At 44.9% G+C, this 22,496-nt stretch overlaps 1 protein-coding gene across 2 annotated transcripts in view; it reads left to right on the top strand.

Moving 5' to 3' along the window:
* Positions 1–3,386: 3,386 nt before the first annotated feature.
* Positions 3,387–22,496, top strand: part of TMEM248 (transmembrane protein 248) — a 41,521-nt gene continuing 22,411 nt past the window's right edge. Inside the window, exon 1 of one of the 2 annotated variants that reach the window (XM_064296078.1) lies at positions 3,387–3,509. The gene's annotated coding sequence lies outside the window, so the exon portion shown is untranslated. Of the gene's footprint in view, positions 3,510–3,782; positions 4,545–22,496 lie in introns of those variants that run through there. The other variant, XM_023555994.2, reaches the window with a different exon arrangement.

Consider the following 22,496-nt stretch of genomic DNA (forward strand, 5'->3'; position numbering starts at 1 on the left):
TACAGTGATTTTCCTACATGACTCATGAGTGACACACATCAGCATCTCTTAGATTTTACTTATCTTAAGATGCTTAGCAATTTTGACTGCCTTTACTTGACAGGGCAGCTTCTGTAAGCCCATCCACTTTCTAGTGACATGGTGATTCGGACCTTATTTTTCATGTTCGTTAAATACTCAGTGGTTACTGTTGTTAGGTGCCGTCAAATGGGTTCCGACTCATAGCGACCCTATGCACAACAGAACGAAACACCGCCCAGTCCAGTAGATACAAATAATATTTGTAAGTCACATATAAAGTATAAACAATGAAAACTCAATAAATGACTATGTTCCCACCACCTTTTTTGAGAAAAATAATATTTCCCATATTTTTTTATTAACTTTTATTGAGCTTCAAGTGAACGTTTACAAATCAAGTCAGACTGTCACATATGAGTTTATATACACCTTACTCCGTACTCCCACTTGCTCTCCCCCTAATGAGTCAGCCCTTTCAGTCTCTCCTTTCGTGACAATTTTGCCAGTTTCTAACCCTCTCTACCCTCCCATCTCCCCTCCAGACAAGAGATGTCAACACAGTCTCAGGTGTCCACCTGATACAAGTAGCTCACTCTTCATCAGCATCTCTCTCCTACCCACTGTCCAGTCCCTTTCATGTCTGATGACTTGTCTTCGGGGATGGTTCCTGTCCTGGGCCAACAGAAGGTTTGGGGACCATGACTGCCGGGATTCCTCTCGTCTCAGTCAGACCATTAAGTTTGGTCTTTTTGTGAGAATTTGGGGTCTGCATCCCACTGATCTCCTGCTCCCTCAGGGGTTCTCTGTTGCGCTCCCTGTCAGGGCAGTCGTCGATTGTGGCTGGGCACCAACTAGTTCTTCTGGTCTCAGGATGCTGTAGGTCTCTGGTTCATGTGGCCCTTTCTGTCTCTTGGGCTCTTAGTTGTCGTGTGACCTTGGTGTTCTTCATTCTCCTTTGCTCCAGGTGGGTTGAGACCAACTGATGCATCTTAGATGGCCGCTTGTTAGCATTTAAGACTCCAGATGCCACATTTCAAAGTGGGATGCAGAATGTTTTCATAACAGAATTATTTTGCCAATTGACTTAGAAGTCCCCTTAAACCATGGTCCCCAAACCCCCGCCCTTGCTCCACTGACCTTTGAAGCATTCATTTTATCCCGGAAACTTCTTTGCTTTTGGTTCAGTCCAATTGAGCTGACCTTCCATGTATTGAGTATTGTCCTTCTCTTCACCTAAAGCAGTTCTTATCTACTAATTAATCAGTAAAAAACCCTCTCCCTCCCTCCCTCCCCCCCTCGTACCCACAGAAGTATGTGTTCTTCTCAGTTTATACTATTTCTCAAGATCTTATAATAGTGGTCTTATACAATATTTGTCCTTTTGCCTCTGACTAATTTTGCTCAGCATAATGCCTTCCAGGTTCCTCCATGTTATGAAATGTTTCACAGATTCGTCACTGTTCTTTATCGATGCGTAGTATTCCATTTGTGAATATACCACAATTTATTTAACCGTTCCTCCGTTGATGGACACCTTGGTTGCTTCCAGCTTTTTGCTATTGTAAACAGAGCTGCAATAAACATGGGAGTGCATATATCTGTTTGTGTGAAGGCTCTTATTTCTCTAGGGTATATTCCGAGGAGTGGGATTTCTGGGTTGTATGGTAGTTCTATTTCTAACTGTTTAAGATATCGCCAGATAGATCTCCAAAGTGGTTGTACCATTTTACATTCCTACCAGCAGTGTATAAGAATTCCAATCTCTCCGCAGCCTCTCCAACATTTATTATTTTGTGTTTTTTGGATTAATGCCAGCCTTGTTGGAGTGAGATGGAATCTCATCGTGGTTTTAATTTTCATTTCTCTAATGGCTAATGATCGAGAGCATTTTCTCATGTATCTGTTAGCTGCCTGAATATCTTCTTTAGTGAAGTGTGTGTTCATATCCTTTGCCCAGTTTTTGATTGGGTTGTTTGTCTTTTTGTGGTTGAGTTTTGACAGAATCATATAGATTTTAGAGATTAGGCGCTGGTCGGAGATGTCATAGCTGAAAATTCTTTCCCAGTCTGTAGGTGGTCTTTTTACTCTTTTGGTGAAGTCTTTAGATGAGCATAGGTGTTTGATTTTTAGGAGCTCCCAGTTATCGGGTTTCTCTTCGTCATTTTTGGTAATGTTTTGTATTCTGTTTATGCCTTGTATTTGGGCTCCTAAGGTTGTCCCTATTTTTTCTTCCATGATCTTTATTGTTTTAGTCTATATGTTTAGGTCTTTGATCCAGTTGGAGTTAGTTTTTGTGCTTGGTGTGAAGTATGGGTCCTGTTTCATTTTTTTGAAAACGGATATCCAGTTATGCCAGCACCATTTGTTAAAAAGACTATCTTTTCCCCAATTAACTGACTCTGAGCCTTTGTCAAATATCAGCTGCTCGTATGTGGATGGATTTATATCTGGGTTCTCAATTCTGTTCCACTTGTCTATATTTCCCATATTTTTGAAGTCCCCTGTGTGTTCCTCCCCATCCCAACCCGCTAACAGGAAGTCTGTGCTTCTTTTTCTTACAGTTCTACCAATTATGTATGTATCTCCAAATAATATGCTGATTAGAATTACATGTTTGGGAATTTTATGTATTGGAATTATGCCACAATGTATCATTCTGCGATTTTCCCTCTCTCAACAGTATATTGAAACATTTCCATTACCGAGTGAACTGTATCCACTCATTTTCACTGCTGTTTTGTATTCGATAATCTATGAATATAACAAGATCTATTTTTACAGTTGACAATTTAAGGGCATTTGTTTTTTTCCAATTTTCAGTGACTACAAACGGGGCTGCCTTATTCTACTTGTGTACGTGTGCAAGGGTTTCTCCAGGAGAAGGGTTCCCGGAATACATATTCTCAGGACGGGTTCTCTATCTTCAAGTTTACAGGATAATGCCCAATTGCTTAACCAGTGTTGATAAAAGAGCACAGACACACTCAGACACACACACATCACACACCAACATACGTATGCACACCCGGTACTCACACATCCATCACACGCACCACGCACCACACCCGCGCACAGAAGCACAGGTCCACATACCACACACTCCCCACGGTCCCGCTCTCACAACACCACACGCACACACAGACGCACAAACGTACATCGCACACCCTACACACGCCGTCACGCCGCCAGCGGGCGTGGCCTCAGCCGCCTGCGACCGAGGCATCTTGTCCCGGCCGCGCCGCCGTCGGCCGCCAGGGGTCGGAGGTCACGGCAGCGTTGGCGGTGGCGTTCTCCACCCGGAAACCGCGGCAGCCGGAGCCCGAGCGGAGCCCGGGTTGCGGCGGCGGGAGCCGGGCTGGGCTCTGGTTGTCGCCGCGGCCCCGCGGAGCCGGACGTCGCCCCCGGCGCGTGGGGAGGATGATGCCGAGCGGCCCCGGGCCCTCCTCGCGCCGCCCCGAGTGAGCCAGCGCTGCTGCCCGCCGGGCGGGGTGAGCCGGGTCGGTGGGCCGGGTGGGCCGGGGGCGGGAGGGGCGGCACTGGCGGAGCAGCCCTCGGGCCGGGGTCCTCGTCGCCTCCTGGGGCTGCAGCCCCCACCCGGGAGCCGCCGGGAGCGCCCCGCGTCGGCCGAGGTCCGGCCTGCGCTGGGGGCCTCGGCCTGGTGGTCGCCCCAGGGCTGTGCCCCCCGCACCCCGGGAGCCAGGGTGGCTGCACGCCCGCGAGCTGGCGGGGCTCCCCGCGTCCGGCGCCGAGGCCTCGGTGATTTGGCTTTGGCACGGGGGGCGTTTTGGTCGTGGGCCCTTTCTGCCTTGGGGTCTGTATGCGTTATCTCCGTGTGCAGGTTAGACGCGTCTCCGAAGGCAGGTGGGAGTGACTCCCGGAAGTGCAGAAACGGAAAACGGGTTGTGTTGTTATTCTATGTGTCAGGCTTGGCAAGTGTCAGGAGGTGGCGTGGCTGGTACCAGCACTCAGATTTGCACAGAATAGACGAAGAGTTGGCTTCGAGGTCATCTGGAAGCATGTCGTTCCGGGTCGTTAGCACCACCGGGGGTGAAAACCAGGCCCGTCGTGCTCTTTGAGTTGTCTGAACACCGTACCCTCGGACAGCTGGTGAGGAGGCCTTTGTTGAAGAATCGAAGCCTGTCGTTCTGAACGGGCAGGTTCTGGCCCTCCCCGCGTGATACATGGGGAGCTGGCTTCTGGGTAGCCGGCTTTGGCAGGGGAGGTTGTGGCTGCCCTGAGCCCCTGCTTTCCTGCCTCCAAGGCAGGAGTGATGCTGAAGATGAGATACCTCGGTTTGCCCTCCCTGCACTCTTTTGGTCAGTTAGGGGGTCCAAGCACCTGGATCCCCGGCTGTAGATGAATGTTCCCTCAGTGCGTGAACGTTAAGAGTTCCTTCCTTTTCCTCATTTCCTCCAAGGATTCCGAGAGGAGAGAGGTGAACCTGTTGGGCACCTGAGATAGGCTTCCCGACTCCAAGTGAGTTTCGGCTCCAGGAGTTAAGGCGGCGGTGTGCGGACTGCCAGGTAAAGGTGCTGGAGGTGTTTCTGTGGGCTGAGGTGGGCTGGAATCGGGCTGGCACCCAGGCCTGGGTCCTGAGGTCACCAGATGGCGGCTGAGTGCACCTTCTCTGCTTGGGTATTAGCTGCAGCTGCTGCAGGGCCAAGAGATGGAGCTTAGTGCAAATAACGTTTGTGCCCACAGGGAAGTTACTTAGCCGCATAGGCTGTAAAAGGTGGCGGGGCTTGGTTGTCATCGGGAGATACCAGCTGTTAGGGATTTTGTGGTGGTTAGGATCGGAAAAGCCTTCATAAAGGAAGCGACTTTTGAGATGGGCCTCAAAGCCTGAGGAGAATTTGGGCCATTCAGAACTGTCTGGGAAACGAAAAAGTAGGACTGGTTGCTGCAGGGAAGCCCTGGTGGCGTGGTGGTTAAGAGCTCCGCTGCTAACCAAAAGGTCAGCAGTTTGAATCTACCAGCTGCTGTTTGGAAACCCTGTGGGGCAGTTCTGCTCTGTCCTGCAGGGTCGCTGTGAGTTGGAACCGACTCCATGGCACCCAACAACAACGACAGTTGCCGGAGGAATCTGTCGGTGAAGCGCTTGACTACTAACTGAAACATGGGTGGTTCAAAGCCACCCGGCAGTCCCTGGGAAAGAGGCTGGGGATCTGCTTCCGAAAAGTCATAATCTTGAAAATCCTGTGGAGCGTAGTTCTGCTCTGGCGCACGTGCGCTGAGTTGGAGTCGACTCCATGGCAGCTGGCTTGGTTTGGGCTATTTACTTGGTGAAAAAGCAACCAGAGTAGATGGCTGGGCTAGTAGGTTCTCCGAAGTGTTGGCAGAGGCAGCCAGTTAAATGCTTTTCTTTCTTCCTCAAAGTGTTTATTAACTCTGTTGTATACTGATGAATTAATTTGAATTCTTTACATGGTCAGCCTTTGAGACAATAACCGGATTTATTCAGAGGATGCAAATGTATCATTTTTCTTTGAAATCTAAAAATAGGTTTAAACTGGAAGGATCAGGAGGCGTTCCAGCTTTCCACACAAATATTGGCTGCAAACTTGCAGTTGTTAAGTTAAATGATGTAACGCCAGAAATGGAGAGGCTGGGGGGGTGTATTTTTCTTGTTTTTATTGTGCGTTAGGTGGAAAGCTGACAGAGCAGATTAGATTCTCATTCGCTAGTTGTATGTAAAGCATTTCGTGACCCTGGTTTCATTCCCTACAGTGCGGCAACACTCCCTCCATTTCTGCCTCGAGTTCCTTGTGTCCTTTCATCCTGATTTTCTACCCCTTCCTGCCTTCTGATCTTTGCTTTTTGGCAAACATTGCCCTTTGGAGCTCGTATAAGGAGCAGGTTCCTCTTGGGTGTCATTATTTATTTTATGGGCTTGTCTGTTGTTTGGCTGAAAGGTGGTCTCCGGGAGTGGCTTCATTTCCAGGTCAGAGGGGTGACTTAGGGCCGTAGTTTCAGGGCTTCCTCCAGCCTCCGTCAGACCAGTAAGTCTGTTCTTTTTTCTGAATTTGGTTTTTGTTCTACATTGTCCTCCTGCTCTGTCCAGGGCCCTCTGTTGTGATCCCAGTCAGAGCATTTGGTAGTGATAGCTTGGCGCCATTTAGTTCTTCTGGTCTCAGGCTAGTGTAGGCCGTGGTTCATGTGGGCCATTAGTCCTTTGGACTAATTGTTGCCTTGAGTCTATAGTTTTTTTCACTCTCCTTTGCTCTAGACGGGAAGCAACCAATGGTTATATCTTAGATGGCTGCTCGCAACCTTTTAAGACCCCAGAAATTACTCACTGAAGTAGGACGCAGAACATTGTCTTTATGTACTGTATTGCACTGACTGACGAAGATGTCCCCAGAGTCTGTGGTCCTTTGCCGCTGATCCTACAAGGTGTTTGGTTATGTCTAAGAGGTTTCCCTGACGGTGCCTTTTGTGTGCTCTGTTGTCTATATGACTCTATGAGCTGCAGCTACAGTCATGTATGTAGAAATATCCACCACCAAGCCTGTACCTGCTGGTGCGTGTGTTCCCTTTAAATGCTTTTCTAAGAGAGACAGAAGCATACGCCATCCAGTAGGGCTCCTGGTAGGTGTCTGGGTTCTATGGATCATTTTAATTTCATGAGTTTGTCTTGTTCTGTTGAGCTGCCAGTGTCATAAAGCAGCGCTAGACTTATTTTAAGGACTATGAAAAAGATGCTGATTGTCCTTCCTGTCTGGTATTAACAATCTGGAAATTAAGTTTGGTGTCTGCACGTTGTTTCAGTGCCCGTGTTTCATTCCCAGGAGCACAGCTCTCATACGGCTTCTGCAGCTCTGACTACAGCCAAGTGATAAATGGCAAGCCCAGCAGCCATCTCCTGGGTATTCTCAGTAACAGCTAGGAGTCCCTGGGCACGTGAACAGTTCAGTGCTGGACCACTAACTAGGGGTTCGAACCCACCTAGAGGCACCTGGAAAGAAAGCCCTGGTAATCTGCTTTCAAAAGGTCATAGCCATGAAAACCCTACGGAACGCAGTTCTGCTGTGCAACACAGGGGTCGCTATGAGTTGGAATTGCCTCCATGGCCCCTGGTAAAGCCCGCTTCCCAGAGTCCCTGTTGATTTCTCTTACCCAGTATTGAAACTCTTCAAACAGGGATGCCACATACTTGCCCTTGAACTTTGTGGCTAATCTCAGGACCTCACTGGCTTGAACCCTAGCCTTTCTCTAAGCATGCTCAAGAACACACCATCTTAACTTTTAAAGGCTTCTTTTTGCCTCTTCTTCCCTCCCTACCCACTGCTCCATCTCCTCCTCTTCACAGACAAGCATCTGAAAAAGAGTCATTGTCACAGGGGATCTAGCGTGACAGCACCGGGACGGCAGGTCTGTGGGATGTTTCTGTCGGGATTGACGTGCCACAGCGTTACAGCGCCATGTAAAAGGGCTTTAAAAATTTATCTTTTACTCTGACTTCCCAATTAAAACGAAAAAAAGAAAATGGAGGAAAGATAGAGATTTTAGCAAACTGAATTTCCTTTAAGAGATTATTTTGATGAATATGGAAAACCTTAAGTTGTCTTTCCGAGGTACAAATTGGATAAACTTGACAAGAGGTCTGTAGCGTTTTGTAATCACATACCTAAGTGTCACCCTTGGGACTGTACACCAGCCTGGCGACGGTAGTGTGTGAAGTGCTTTCGTTTGCCAGTTGGACTTCGTGCTGTGTGGTTAAAGGTGCTCTTTCCAAAACATCTCCCAGTCCTCACATTGAGTTTAAATGCTGCAGTATGATTTCATGACGAGCTTTCAGCATTCATATAATCGCAGCATCGCTCATGACTTGTTTTCTTAAATATCTATTAATTAAACCCCAAATTACTAAATTTTAATACAGGGGTACTTTGAACTTAGTGCCTAAAATGGCCAGCAGTTTTAAAAAATCAAAGAAGGAAGGGAGGAATTATTTTCAGTCCCAGTACTGTGGTAAATTTGTTTTTTTAAAAAAGGGAAGGGGGTGTGTTGGAAGTTACCGTGGTTTTACGTCCTGAGTTTGAAAGTGGAGCATTGTATTGGTGAATTAGAAGTGTGTAGAAGTCTGGTCTGGATCTTGAAAATAAGCCTGGTTACAGATCTGTGACTACATGAGGCCACGATGTTCTTTGTCTTTGTGTCTTTATGGGAGTCCTGATGTCCAAACTGCAGATTTAGCGACTAGAACTTCATGCTTTTTGTTGTAATCTCTCTTTTGATCATTTAAAACTCGTTGCGTTACTGTGCAAGTCCCTTCTGCGCTATGAGTTCTGTCAGATTAAGAAATAAACCACTGGGAAAAGAAGATTCCATCCTTCTTCTCCTGCTCACTGATGAAAGGGGGTTGGGGCAGGTTTGCCTTCTAGAGAGATGGAACATAAGTGACACATTTTAAACTGTGAAAGAAAAATCAGTCTTAATTGTGCTTTTTGTTGAAGTCAGTGACTAAAATATACTTTATGTACCCATGGCATGTGACATGTTTTTGTGTTTTTAATTTGGCATTTGACTTGGAACTCACTAGTCAACCCTGGCATGGCATTTGAAGTCAGAGGAATTAAGTCAGAGTCACTGTCTGCAACCTGTTTGCGAGGTAACCTTGTACAAATTGCTGTTGTTGTAGGTGCCGTTGAGTGAGCTCCGACTCATAGCAACCCTGTGTGCAACAAAACAAAACACGGCCTGGTCCTGTGCCGTCTTCACAGTCGTTGCTATGTTTGGGTCCATTGTTGCAGCCACTGTGTCAGGCCATCTCGTTGAAGGTCTTCCTCTTTTTTGATGACCCTCTACTTTACCAAGCACGATGTCCTTCTCCAGGGACTGGTCCCTCCTGATAACATGTCCATAGTACATCAGACGAAGCCTCACTGTCCTTGTGTCTAAGAAGCATTCTGGCTGTGCTTCTTCCCAGACAGATTTGTTTGTTCTTCCAGCAGTCCGTGGTATATTCAGTATTTTTTGCCAGCACCTTATTCAAATGCATCAGTTCTTCTTTGGTCTTCTTTATTCATTGTCCAGCTGTCGCACGCATATGAGGCAGCTGAAAATGCCGTGGCCTTGGCCAGGTGTGCCTGAGTCCCAAATTACTTAACCTTTTTTTTTTTTTTTTAATTTTCGTTGTGCTTTAAGTGAAAGTTTACAAATCAAGTCAGGCTCTCATACAAAAATTTATATACTCCTAGTTGCTCTCCCCCAATGAGACAGCACACTGCTTCTCTCCACCCTGTATTCCCTGTGTCCATTCAGCCAGCTTCTGTCCCACTCTGCTTTCTCATCTCGCTTCCAGACAGGAGCTGCCCACATTAGTCTTATGTGTCTACTTGATCCAAGAAGGTCACTCTTGGATTTTTCTATCTTATAGTCCAGTCCAATCCCTGTCTGAAGAGTTGGCTTTGGGAATGGTTCCTGTCCTGGGCTAACAGAAAATCTGGGGACCATGACTTCTGGGGTTCTTCTAGTTTCGGTCAGACCATTAAGTCTGGTCTTTTTTTTTTTTTTTAATTATCTTTTATTAAGCTTCAAGTGAACATTTACAATTCCAATCAGTAGGTCACATGTAAGTTTACATACATCTTACTCCCTTCTCCCACTTGCTCTCCCCCTATTGAGTCAGCCCTTTCAGTCTCTCGTTTCGAGCCAATTTTGCCGTCTTCCCTCTCTCTCTATCTTCCCATCCCCCCTCCAGTCCAGAGTTGCCAACACACTCTCCAGTGTCCACCTGATTTAATTAGCTCACTCTTCATCAGCATCTCTCTCCCCCCCGCTGACCAGTCCCTTTCATGTCTGATGAGTTGTCTTCGGGGATGTTTCCTGTCCTGTGCCAACAGAAGGTCTGGGGAGCATTGCCGCCGGGATTCCTCTAGTCGCAGTCAGACCATTAAGTCTGGTCTTTTTATGAGAATTTGAGGTCTGCATCCCTCTGCTCTCCTGCTCCTTCAGGGATTGTCTCTTGCGTGCCCTGTCAGGGCAGTCATTGGTTGTAGATAGGCACCATCTAGTTTTTTGGTCTCAGGCAGATGTAGTCTCTAATTTATGTGGCCCTTTCTGCCTCTTGGGCTCATAATTACCTTGTGCCTTTGGCGTTCTTCATTCCCCTTTGCTCCAGGTGAGTTGAGACCAATTGATGCATTTTAGATGGCTGCTTGCTAGCATTTAAGACCCCAGACGCCACTCGCCAAAGTGGAACCTTTTTTTCTTTTTTTATTTAATGGTGCTTTAGGTGAAAGTTTACAGAGCAAATTAGTTTCTCCTTAAATAGTTAATATACACATTGTTTTGTAACATTGGATGCCAACCCCACCCAAGTTACTTAACCTTTTTTGACTCAGTTTCCTCTTCTGTAAAATGAGAAGAGCGACACCTCCCTAGCAGTGTTGTGAGGATTAAAAGACATGATGTGTGTTAAAGCACTTGGTGTGATGCCTGGCCCGTGGCACTTGCTACGTGGCAGTGATTAAGAATGGTCCTCTCACTCCTTAGCCCATTCTTATCTGGCTTCTGCTTCCAACACCTTAGCAAAAGGGGTTCCGTTACATCATATTGATTTCTCAATTGCAAAATTGTATGGACACTGTTCAGTCTTTATCTCATTTGATGGGGTTGACTGTTCAAACCCATTAACATTTATTGGGAAGCAGTAGAGCTTAATGATTAATGTGTGGGCTTTGGAAGCCGACTGGGTTTAAATCCAGGTTCTTTTAACTGCGCGACCTTGGACAAGTTAGCTAACCACCTTATGCCTAATTTCCTCCTCTGTAAAATACAGATGTTGCAGGAATCGTGTAACCTGTGTGAAACTTTTAGAAGCACCTAGCCTCTTTCACAAAAAAGTAGGCAACAATGTTAGATGTTGCTGTTAAGCACCTTCTTGGTGCCAGGCACTGCTTGAGGTAGAAAGGAGTGCAGAAGCATCATGGAGAAGAGAGGCAATGGGCGCAGGATACATCTGGAGGTCTTTTTGGTTGAAGAAGGCCATGCCAGTGGGGATGGAGCAAGAGAGCTGCTTTTGAGAGACGTTTAAGAGGTGGGAACGACAGGCCTTAGTACCTGTGTGGTTGTAGAAGCGTGAGAGAGTCAAGACTGGCAGGCAGGGGTGGTTAGGTCGAGTGCTCTGTCTTTCTGTATGAGGAGTTTGGGCCTTGCTGGTGTGAGGTGTCCGTGGGGCATCTAAGTGGAGAGCCCCAGTAGGTGGGCGTTTGGATTGGGAGGTGAGAGGTGTGTAACGTTGGCCTGAAGCCATAAACGAGTGTGTCTTCCTGGAGCACAGGCTCCCAGCCAGAGCTTAGGGGACACCAGCTTTTGAAGGAGAATGAGAAGGGGTGGCCTGATAAGTGAGAGGAAAATCAGAAGAGTGGTGTCCTGGAGCCAGGACGGGGTATGATCATCAGTGACAAATGCTTATGAGTTCAGGACTAAAACTCAGAGTTTGCAGTTAGCATCCGAGAGTTACTGAAGACGAAGTTTTCCCTTGTCTTCATTGCTTCCTGCCTCTCTAAGGGTCTCTTCTGTCTACACTCGGTGCTTCATAGAGGGGGAGGGAGGATGTTTTCTTTTCAGTCCTTGGGTCACTGGGTGCTTGAAGTTGCCCAGAGTTTGTTACTAGAAGTGTCTTCCTGAGCTGAGCCTTGGGTAATCTGGTCCAGGTTCTGCAACCCCCAGCCTTGAAGGCCTTCAGCTGCTACTTGGGAAATGCTACTTTAGTGTCTGTGTTCAAAATGGGCCTCTCTCCTAGTCAAGAGGAGTTGCCACCATTCTCTCTTAGCACAAGACCAGTGTGCCTCCAGAGGTGGGCGTACAGAGCAGGCTTGCCTCTCAGTCTCTCCTCTCTCTCATCCCCCTCTCCCCTCTCTCAGTGTCTCCAAAACTGTGAAAAGTACCTGACTTTATAGGAGAGCCTTAAGGAGTTTCCTGTCCAGTCCAAGGTGGAAACTCTAGTTTAGGATGAATGGTAGCCTTGTCGTACAGGTAGTCCCTGACTTAGGACGAAGTTCCGTTCCCACAGCTCTGTTGTACTTCGGTTCTGACGTAAATTGAATACCTTTTTTTTTTTTTTAAATAATTTTTACTGAGCTTTAAGTGAACGTTTACAAATCAACTCAGTCTGTCACATATGAGCTTATATACACCTTACTCCCACTTACTCTCCCCCTAATGAGTCAGCCCTTCCAGTCTCTCCTTTCGTGACAATTTTGCCAGTTTCTAACCCTCTCTACCCTCCCATCTCCCCTCCAGACAAGAGATGTCAACACAGTCTCAAGTGTCCACCTGATACAAGTAGCTCACTCTTCATCAGCATCTCTCTCCAACCCATTGTCCAGTCTGTTCCATGTCTGATGAGTTGTCTTCGGGAATGGTTCCCGTCCTGGGCCAGCAGAAGGTTTGGGGACCACAACCGCCAGGATTCCTCTCGTCTCAGTCAGACCATTAAGTCTGGTCTTTTTATGAGAATTTGGGGTCTGCATCCCACTGATCTCCTGCTCCCTCAGGGGTTCTCTGTTGTGCTCCCTGTCAGGGCAATCATCGGTTGTGGCCGGGCACCATCTAGTTCTTCTGGTCTCAGGATGATGTAAGCCTCTGGTTCATGTGGCCCTTTCTGTCTCCTGGGCTCATAGTTATCATGTGACCTTGGTGTTCTTCATTCTCCTTTGCTCCAGGTGGGTTGAGACCAATTGATGCATCTTAGATGGCCGCTCGTTAGCATTTAAGACCCCAGAGGCCACACTTCAAAGTGGGATGCAGAATGTTTTCATAATAGTATTATTTTGCCAGTTGACTTAGAAGTCCCCTTAAGCCATAGTCCCCAAACCCCCACCCTTGCTCCGCTGACCTTTGAAGCATTCATTTTATCCCGGAAACTTCTTTGCTTTTGGTCCAGTCCAATTGAGCTGACTTCCATGTATTGAGTATTGACCTTCCCTTCACCTAAAGTAGTTCTTATCTACTAACTAATCAGTAAATAACCCTCTCCCACCCTTCCTCCCTCTCCCCCCTCCCCGCCCCGGTAACCACAAAAGTATGTGTTCTTCTCAGTTTATACTATTTCTCAAGATCTTATAATAGTGGTCTTACACAATATTTGTCCTTTTGCCTCTGATTAATTTCGCTCAGCATAATGCCTCCCAGATTCCTCCATGTTATGAAATGTTTCAGAGATTCGTCACTGTTCTTTATCGATGCGTAGTATTCCATTTGTGAATATACCACAATTTATTTACCCATTCATCCTTTGATGGACACCTTGGTTGCTTCCAGCTTTCTGCTATTGTAAACAGAGCTGCAATAAACATGGGAGTGCATATATCTGTTTGTGTGAAGGCTCTTATTTCTCTAGGGTATATTCTGAGGAGTGGGATTTCTGGGTTGTACAGTAGTTCTATTTCTAACTTTTTAAGAAACCTCCAGATAGATTTCCAAAGTGGTTGTACCATTTTACATTCCCACCAGCAGTGTATGAGAGTTCCAATCTCTCCGCAGCCTCTCCAGCATTTATTATTTTGTGTTTTTTGGATTAATGCCAGCCTTGTTGGAGTGAAATGGAATCTCATCATTGTTTTAATTTGCATTTCTCTAATGGCTAATGATCGAGAGCATTTTCTCATGTATCTGTTAGCTGCTTGAATATCTTTAGTGAAGTGCGAAATACCTTTTTTTTTAATTGCCTTTTATTATCAGTATCTTTATAAATCTGATCTTTATTTATCTTTGGGGGTTGGCAACATGACATATAAACTTTCAGTTTCAACATCTGCGCCTCCTTCTCCAGTTATGCGCACGTTACATAACCCAAAAACAACAACAAAACAGATGGTCGTCAGTGCGGTTCATCGTACCTTGAACACGGTGTAAGTCAGGGGACTGCCTGTGTTACATATTCATTCAAAGTGAACTTTTTGGTCCAGGTCACGGGTGCTGGTTTAATGTATCTTAAGTGAAAATAAGTAAAATAATGAGAGTATTTAGGAAATATCATCTAGGATTATAGAATCCCTCTCCTGTCCACAGATTTTTGTTTGAAACGTGCACAGGAAGCTGTGTGGTATCCTTTAAAGTACACAGGCCTTTGGAGAGAGGGAGAAACTGAAAGGACTCAGGTTCCTGGGTGAATGACTATTAATTTACTTCCTTTGTAATGTATTATTTTAATGAAGTTAAAAAATTACAGACTTCCGCCTTCTGGAATATTAGCTTTGCATTTCATATTTTCCGGTCCCTTGAGAAGCCTTTCTCTTTTCCTAGCTCCTTCCCTGGGCTTATGTGTGTTTGTGTTTCCTCAGTTAAAACATCTGCCTCTTTTTTTTTTTTTTATAATTTTTATTGTGCTTTAAGTGAAAGTTTACAAATCAAGTCAGCCTCTCATATAAAACCCATATACACCTTACTACACACTCCCAATTACTCTCCCCTTAATGAGACAGCTCACTCTCTCTCTTCCCTCTCTTTTTTCGTGTCCATTTCACCAGCTTCTAACCCCCTCTACCCTCTCATCTGCCCTCCAGGCAGGAGATGCCATCATAGTCTCAAGTGTCCACCTGATCCAAGAAGCTCACTCCTCACCAGCATCCCTCTCCAACCCATTGTCCAGTCCAATCCATGTCTGAAGAGTTGGCTTTGGGAATGGTTCCTGTCCTGGGGCAACAGAAGTCTGGGGGCCGTGACCACCAGAGTCCTTCTAGTCTCAGTCAGACCATTAAGTCTGGTCTTTTTACAGGAATTTGGGGTCTGCATCCCACTGCTCTCCTGCTCCGTCAGGGGTTCTTTATTGTGTTCCCTGTCAGGGCAGTCATTGGTTGTAGCCGAGCACCATCTAGTTCTTCTGGTCTCAGGATGATGTAGTCTCTGGTTCATGTGGCCCTTTCTGTCTCCTGGGCTTGTAATCACCTTATATCCTTGGTGATCTTCATTCTCCTTTGATCCAGGTGGGTTGAGACCAATTGATGCATCTTAGATGGCTGCTTGCTAGCGTTTAAGACCCCAGGTGCCACTCTTCAAAGTGACATCCGCCTCTTTTGACCCCACTGTCTCTTGTTCCTTTCGCCTGAATCAGTGGTGTCTCTTTACCATTTGATTTCTTCGCTTATCACCAAGAATACAGTTTCAGACCAGGTATAGGGTTATGCAGAGCTCAATTTTCCCCAGATACTTTTTAAAGAACTGAGAGGTACAGATTTCTTTCGTTTCTCACCCTTAGTATTTGTTCAGTTCTCAGCAGCATTTGGTATCACCTGAGACTTCTTCCTTCTTAAAACTCTCTCTGCTGCCTTGTGAAACATCTCACCATCCTGAGTACCCTTTTGGCTCACCTCCCCCGCCCCCATCTTCTCCTTTGGCCTCATCCTCTGCCCTAATGGAGGGAGTCCCATGCTTGTCTGGAGGAAATCTGTGGTCTGGGGATGCCTGGTCTGAATGTTCTTTTTCACTTTATTCCAGTATGTTCTCACAGGTCCCAAGTATGAGTCAGCGCAGGTGAGGAGTGCCTTTCTGAACACCAGTATGATGTGTTAGTTGTTGTTGGTTGCTGTTGGGTCAGCTCCGACTCATGGTGACCCTGTCACAACAGAACACAATGCTTCCGTCCTGCGCCATCTATGAACGTGGCGTGCATGAGTCCGTTGTTGGAGCTGCTGTGTGTTTTGAGAGCCTTCCAATCTAGGGGGCTCCTCTTTTAGCACTGTATCGGATGACGTTCCGTTGTGATTCATAGGGTTTTTACTGGCTAATTTTCAGAGAGAGAGCACGAGGCCTTTCTTCCTGATACGTCTTAGTCTGGAAGCTCCACTGAAACCTGTCCACTGTGGGTGACCTTGCTGGTATTTGAATTACTGTTGGCACAGCTTCCAGCATCACAGCAACTTGCAAGCCACCACAATATGACAGACTGACACATGGGTGGCGGAATATGTGTTACGGGACCCTATTATTTTCTGTTTTGTTTTTTCTAGATTGACTTAAGAAATCACTCCTAAGGTCCTTTTTTCCCTATACTTACTCCTCACTTATCGACTGTCTTGTTATCTGACACCTCACGTTTATGACAGTAGTAAAAAATCTACTATCTGACTATGTTTGCGCATTAATGACGTGCATCTGGTAGTAGTGAACGCTGAGGTGTGAGGCAAGAGTAACCGTGGCTCTGATGGTTAAGGTTATGTGTCGCCTTGGCTGGGCCATGATTCTCGGGTTTGGCGGTTACGTAATGATGTTATTTGGCTGTTATGTAATAGTGTAGTCATCCTTCATTTTTGTGATCTGATGTGGTCATCCTCCATTTTTGCTTAATGCCAATTTTCGCATTATGACCTGGTCTTTGCAACCTAACGTTGTCGATAAGTGAGAAATTGGTGAGGTAGTCTTCAGCTTACAACAGGATTCCATTCTGACTACTCCATCGTAAGTTCTGACGTGAGTCGAATAATAGCTTTTTTTTTTTTGGTTTTCATTATTATTGCCTTTTATTATCTGTATCTTTATAAAATCTGAGCTTTATTTGTCCCTGGGGGTCAGAAAAATTACACATAAACTTACGGATACGTTTTAACATCTTGCATAGTAATGTATTACTAATGATAACGTGTTAAAAGAAAAAAAAAACTGATGGTCAGGTGTAGTTCATTGTTACTCAAATATGTTGTAAGTCAGGGACTACCTGTATATAATCTCACCAGCTAGAGATATCCACCACTGTTTGCATCTGAGGCTGTGTTATTTGTCTTTTTTTCCCATTTGGGTGCTTGCTCACATACACGCACAGCTCTCATTCTTAAAAATACTTGAAGTAGCCTCATTGTATATATGGTACTCTGGAACCTGTGTTTTTCATCCAGTGCTCCTACTAGGGATATATCATAATTTATTCGGCAGTCCCCTGCTGCTGTTGGATATTGAGTTTTCCATTTTTTTCTATTTTAAACTCTCCTGGGTCTTAGTAGTTAAATTTTTGTTTTCAGCAGTGGGTCTCTCCATAGGGCAAGTTCTTGGAAGTTGAATTGCAGAGATGAAAGTATGCTAGCTTTAACACTGTTGTTATAAATGACGTTTTTCCCCAGAAAGTTTGTAACATAGCTCTCACCCCTCCTTGCCCCCTTTTAAATAACTTTGTTTCTAACGGTGATTTGCTTGAGATAACTTTAATCTCAGTGTTGTTTTTTGCTTACTTAAATCACCGTCTGATGTTTAAGTTTGTCATTGAACTCACTTCAGAGCTCCAGGTCCTGTGTTGATGAACTTTAATCACATGTTTTCACGTACTCCTAAAATTGCCTTTTGGCCACGTTCTGTGTACTTTCAGTCCCTGGACTTTGCCGAGGCAGCTTCTCAGCCCTGGTTGTTTTCCTTTTTATCCTGGTTAAAGTCTCTCTTTGGAGTTGGGATGAATTGGGGGTGAGGGGGTCGGGATAGTGTGCTTTCTCTCTATTCACTTTTCTTCTTCCCAAACAGAGCTTAATTTGCTCTTTAATTGAAAATAAGATTTACCATTTTGCAGATTATAGAAATTCTCTTGTAATTCTTTGCAGAGGAAATAAATTCTTTTCATCTTTGTTAATTTTATATTTGGAAACGTTTTATCTTTGTTAATGTCATATTTGGAAATGTTTGTGAAATATTTGGACTCAATTTTATTCAAAAATCAAAACGGCTTTTGCTTTTTTAATGACCTATTCTGGAAGTGTCCCTGAATTAAACTGGTTTATGTTGACAGTGAATGCTGATTTATGGGTATTTAGAAATATATATAGAGAGAGTTATATTAAGGAGATGGCTCACGCAGTTGTAGAGGCCGGAATGTCTGAAGTTGTTCGGTCATGCTGGAGCCTCCTGATTAGCGTAGTCACAAGCTGGCAAACCCAAGATCGGCAAGTCAGACAGCAGGGCTGTGGCTTACAGGCCGCAAAGACCTACGAATCCCAAGATTGCAGGCAAGATGACAGGTAAGCTGCTAGCTCAGGTCCTGAAAGCCACAGGTCAGATGAACGGAAGCCAGCTGCAGGATCCATTGTGAGCAAAAGCCTTGCCAGAAAGCCCGCTTATATTTGATGCAGGTCATACCCCCAAGGAAACTCCTTTCAACTGATTGGCCACTCACAGCAGATCCTATCATGAAGGTGATCACATTATATCAAATCACATCATGGAAGTGATCACATCATTGTATGACTGCCAAACCACTGAGAATCACGGCCCAGCCAAGCTGACACACAGCCTTACCCATCACACAGGTGGTAGATGGGCCCCACTTATTTTTATATATGATTTAACTTTTGTTTGTTTTCTTTTGTTAATAAGTGGAGCAAAACTCTAATTTACTGTCATTTGTGGATCCTGTTAATCCTAACTAGGGTCATTTCCAGATTATTTTTAGTTTATGTTTTAAGCCTCAGTGTGTTTGTTCATTTAACGAGTTTGCATTTTTCAATTGCCTATTTTGTATCTAGATATTGACTATGCAGAGACAAGTATGACATGGTTTCTGCCCTTGAAAGGTGTACTGTTTGGTTGGGAAGATAGACATATGCACAGGTAACTACAATAAGGTGTTTCAGGCTCCGTGGTAGAAATTTGCCTGAAGTATAATGGGGGCATAAGAATGAAAGTGGTCCCCTCTCTCAGAGGGACTGGAGGGGGGGTTCAGGAGGAGGTAACCCTTCAGCTGAGTCTTGAAAGAGGAGGCTGGGGTAGTGGGTGTGGCTCACGAAGGTCAGGTAGGAAGACCAGTGGACTTAAAGGCTTCAAGCTATCATATTGTCTCATGTGTTCTGGGAATTACAAGCAGTTAGTGGAACCTTAGAATTGGGGAAGTAGGGGCAAGCCCATTGAGAAGTAGGCAAGACCTAGCTCATGTTGGGCTGCTGTTCTCAGGGTATAGGCTTTATCCGTTGATCGTTTGTAGCTCTGAGAGATTTAAGTGGTAACATGATTAGATTTGCATTTGGAAAAATCACTGACAGCAGTGGGGAGGATGGATTGTTGACTGGTAGCAAGAAGACCCCATTGAGACTCTTGGCAAGAGGCACAAAGAAGATGATGAGGGCCTGAGAGGATCAGCAGAAGGATATGGAATGGAAGAGATGGAAGTAAGAAATGTTAAAGAAATAGAATCTTTAAAAAACCCATTGCCTTCGAGTCGACACTGACTCATAGCGACCCTATAGGAAAGAGTAGAACTGCTCCATAGCGTTTCCGAGGAGCGCCTGGTGGATTTGAATTGCCGACCTTTTGGTTAGCAGCCATAGCTCTTAACCACTATGCCACCAGGGTTTCCTTAGGACTTAGTAATTGTTTGGATTTGGCATAAGCCAGAAGAAGGCTGGGGTGCTTCCCAAAGTTCTGGATTGAGATGAGGAATACAGGAGGGAAAGCCAGGTGGGAGAGGAAAGCAGATGAGTTCAGTTTTGAACATATTGGGCATACAGGTATAGGAATATCCAGTGGGCACTTGGACATAGAGGTCTCAGGGCTGTAAAGACCGTTAGAGGGCTGATAGGACGACTGTCATTCTCTAGAAAGTCCTGGCATTCTACATCAGAAAAATCCGCCGTTGAAAACCCTATGGAGCACAGTTTACTCTAATACACATTTTGTTGCCATGAGTTGAAATCAATTCAACAACTTCTGTTTTTTTTATATCATCTTAAGAAGATGAGGCAGAATGGGTAAACCTGAGGTATATTTTGGAAAGAAAATCAACAGGGCTTGCTGATAATTAGATTGGTGGTCATGGTGAGGGGAAGGAATGTACCTAAAGGGGAGTATGTTGAGGGAAATTTATCTCCTGAAGTGCTTATAATAGAAAAGAAGGAAGAATAAAAAAACCACAAGTGGGTGTAGCCAACACGGCACCCTAGGCAGATGCACTGTGCCATCCGCCTGCAGCAAAGACCCGAAAAACTAGGTAAAACATGCAGTCATCAATCCTGGAAACCTGAACATCAGATGAAGGAATAAAGAACTAGATCAAACACGAAACGGATGAAGAAACTGATGGATAATAGAGAATGAGGTGAGATACAGAGTGGAGGTCCCCGACCAACTAACGTGGCACAGTGTCACCATCTCGAGACACAGCCAGCAGTGACCCCAGACAGGGAGTAAGGGAGGGCAACTTCACGGAGCTCCCAACAGGAGACAGAGAAAGCGGTAGCCAGAGAAACATGCTTTCCCACCCCTACCCCTTTTGCCTCGGATGCCACCTACGCCCTTCCTACTGGCCACTGCCAGAGCTAGAGTACCCCTGGCGCTCAGGCCTGCTATAGCGCTGGGCCTGCACTGCCCCTCCCCTCCTGCCACTCAACTAGCTGCTGGACAGTGGGAAGCGAGCCCATGCCATTCCCTGTCTGACACCCCTGCCAATCTGGTGAGGGGCTTTGAATGCTCCCACACCGCTGGATTAACTTTAGGAGGTAGACGGCGCTCACCCAGTCTACCCTCAGCCACCTCACCAAACCACTGTACAGCAAAGCAGGCTTGCCTAGCCTGTTGCTGTCGTACCCACCTGGATGGATAAAGTGGTGAGAGCTATCATGCCCACACTAGCAAGCAGTAAAGCACGCCTGGCCTGTGCACCCTGACATATCAAAACAAAACAAAAAAGCAGGATGAAACATGACCATACAGCCAGTAAATAAAGAAAATAATACCTTAATATCTTGGTGATGCAGACAATATTAAAAGATATGAGAAAGCAGGACAAGATGGCTCCAGTAAGTGGCCGAAATAAAGAATCAGATAACATTCTGGTAGAAGAAAAGGCATTGGATCTACTTGATATGGAATTCAAAAGACTAATATTTAGGGCTTTCCAAGTGATGTAAAGAGATCAAGGAAAACGGACAAAACCAAGGAAAAACAGACAAAATCATGGAAGACACAGACAAAACCAGCAAAAATATAGCCAAAATCAAAGAAAACATAGAAAAAGCAATAGAAGAATTCAGGAAAATAATACAAGAACAAAGCATCACAACAAATAGACAGTTAGAAACCATACAAAAATAGCAACTAGAAATCAAAAGAAAACAAATTCAGAAATGGACAACTCAGTAGAAGGTTTTAGGAGCAAATTTGAAACAATGGAAGATACAATCAGTGAGGTTGAAGACAAAATCCAAGGTTGCCACCTTGTTTGAGGAAAAATCAGAGAAAAGAATGAAGAAAAGTGAAGAAAACCTAAGAATTACATGAGACACAATTAAGAGCAAACATTTTCTGATTGGAGTTCCAGAACAAGGGGAGAGAATAGAAAACACAAAGAAGATTGTTGAAGTTTTGCTGGCAGAAAACTTCCCACAAGGTAACCACACAGAAAGGGAACGAACCTACCCATCAGAATAAAAAAAAGAAGAAAAACAAAGCTTCAGCAAACACAAAATATGTAATAACAAAAGAAAATCCGCAAACTTAAGGAACTTAGCACAGGAAAGTAAGAGGAACAAAGAAAATGTCACCACCAGAAAACAGTATGACAGCAATGAACTCATACCTATCGGTAATCACACTTCATGTGAATGGCTTAAATGCACCTGTAAGGAGACATAAAGTGGCAGAATGGATTAAAGGAAAAAAAAAGTCAATATGCTGTCTACAGGAAATACCTTAGATGCAAAGACATAAATATATAAAAATCAAACAATGAAAAAAAAAAATCAAGCAAACAGTAGCCCAAAAGAGCAGGAGTGGCAATACTAATCTCAGACAAAAGAGACTTTAAGGCAGAACCAACCATAAAAGACAAGGAAGGGCATTACATAATAATTAAAGGACCAATTCAGCAAGAAGGCATAATAATAAATATCTGTGCACCTAATGACAAGGCTGCAAGACATAAAAACAAACTCTGAGGGCACGGAACAGAGAAACAGACAGCTTCACAGTGATAGTAGGACTTTACCACTCCTGTTAGAGCACGGAACATCTACAAAGAAAAAGATGCAGAAGATGTTAAGGCCAAAATCAACCAGCTTGATCTCTAAAAGGAAACCAGGAAAACAATACCATTTATAATAGCCCCTAAAATGATAGAATACTTAACCAGCAACATCAAAGACCTATCCATCCATGTTCATTGCAGCATTATTCACAGTAGGAAAAAGAAAGATGGAAACAACCTACATGCCCATCAACAGATGAATGGATAAAGAAACTATGGTACATACACGGAGCAGAATACTACGCAAGAATAAAGGACAATGATGAGTTCGCGCAACATCTCACAGCATGGATGAATCTGGAGGGCATGATGCTGAGCGAAATAAGCCAATTACAAAAGGACAAATATTGTATGAGACCACCCTTATAAAAACTCAAGAAAAGGTTTACACACAGGAAAAAACAATGTTTGATGGTTACAAGGGAAGAGAGGTGGGAGGGGAAATCACTAACTAGATAGTAAACAAGTGTTAACTTTGATGAAGGGAAGGGCAATACACAATGTAGAGGAAGTCAGCACAGTTTGACCAAGGCAAACT

Source organism: Loxodonta africana, chromosome 12 (genome assembly GCF_030014295.1).
Source record: "Loxodonta africana isolate mLoxAfr1 chromosome 12, mLoxAfr1.hap2, whole genome shotgun sequence".
NCBI lineage: Eukaryota > Metazoa > Chordata > Mammalia > Proboscidea > Elephantidae > Loxodonta > Loxodonta africana.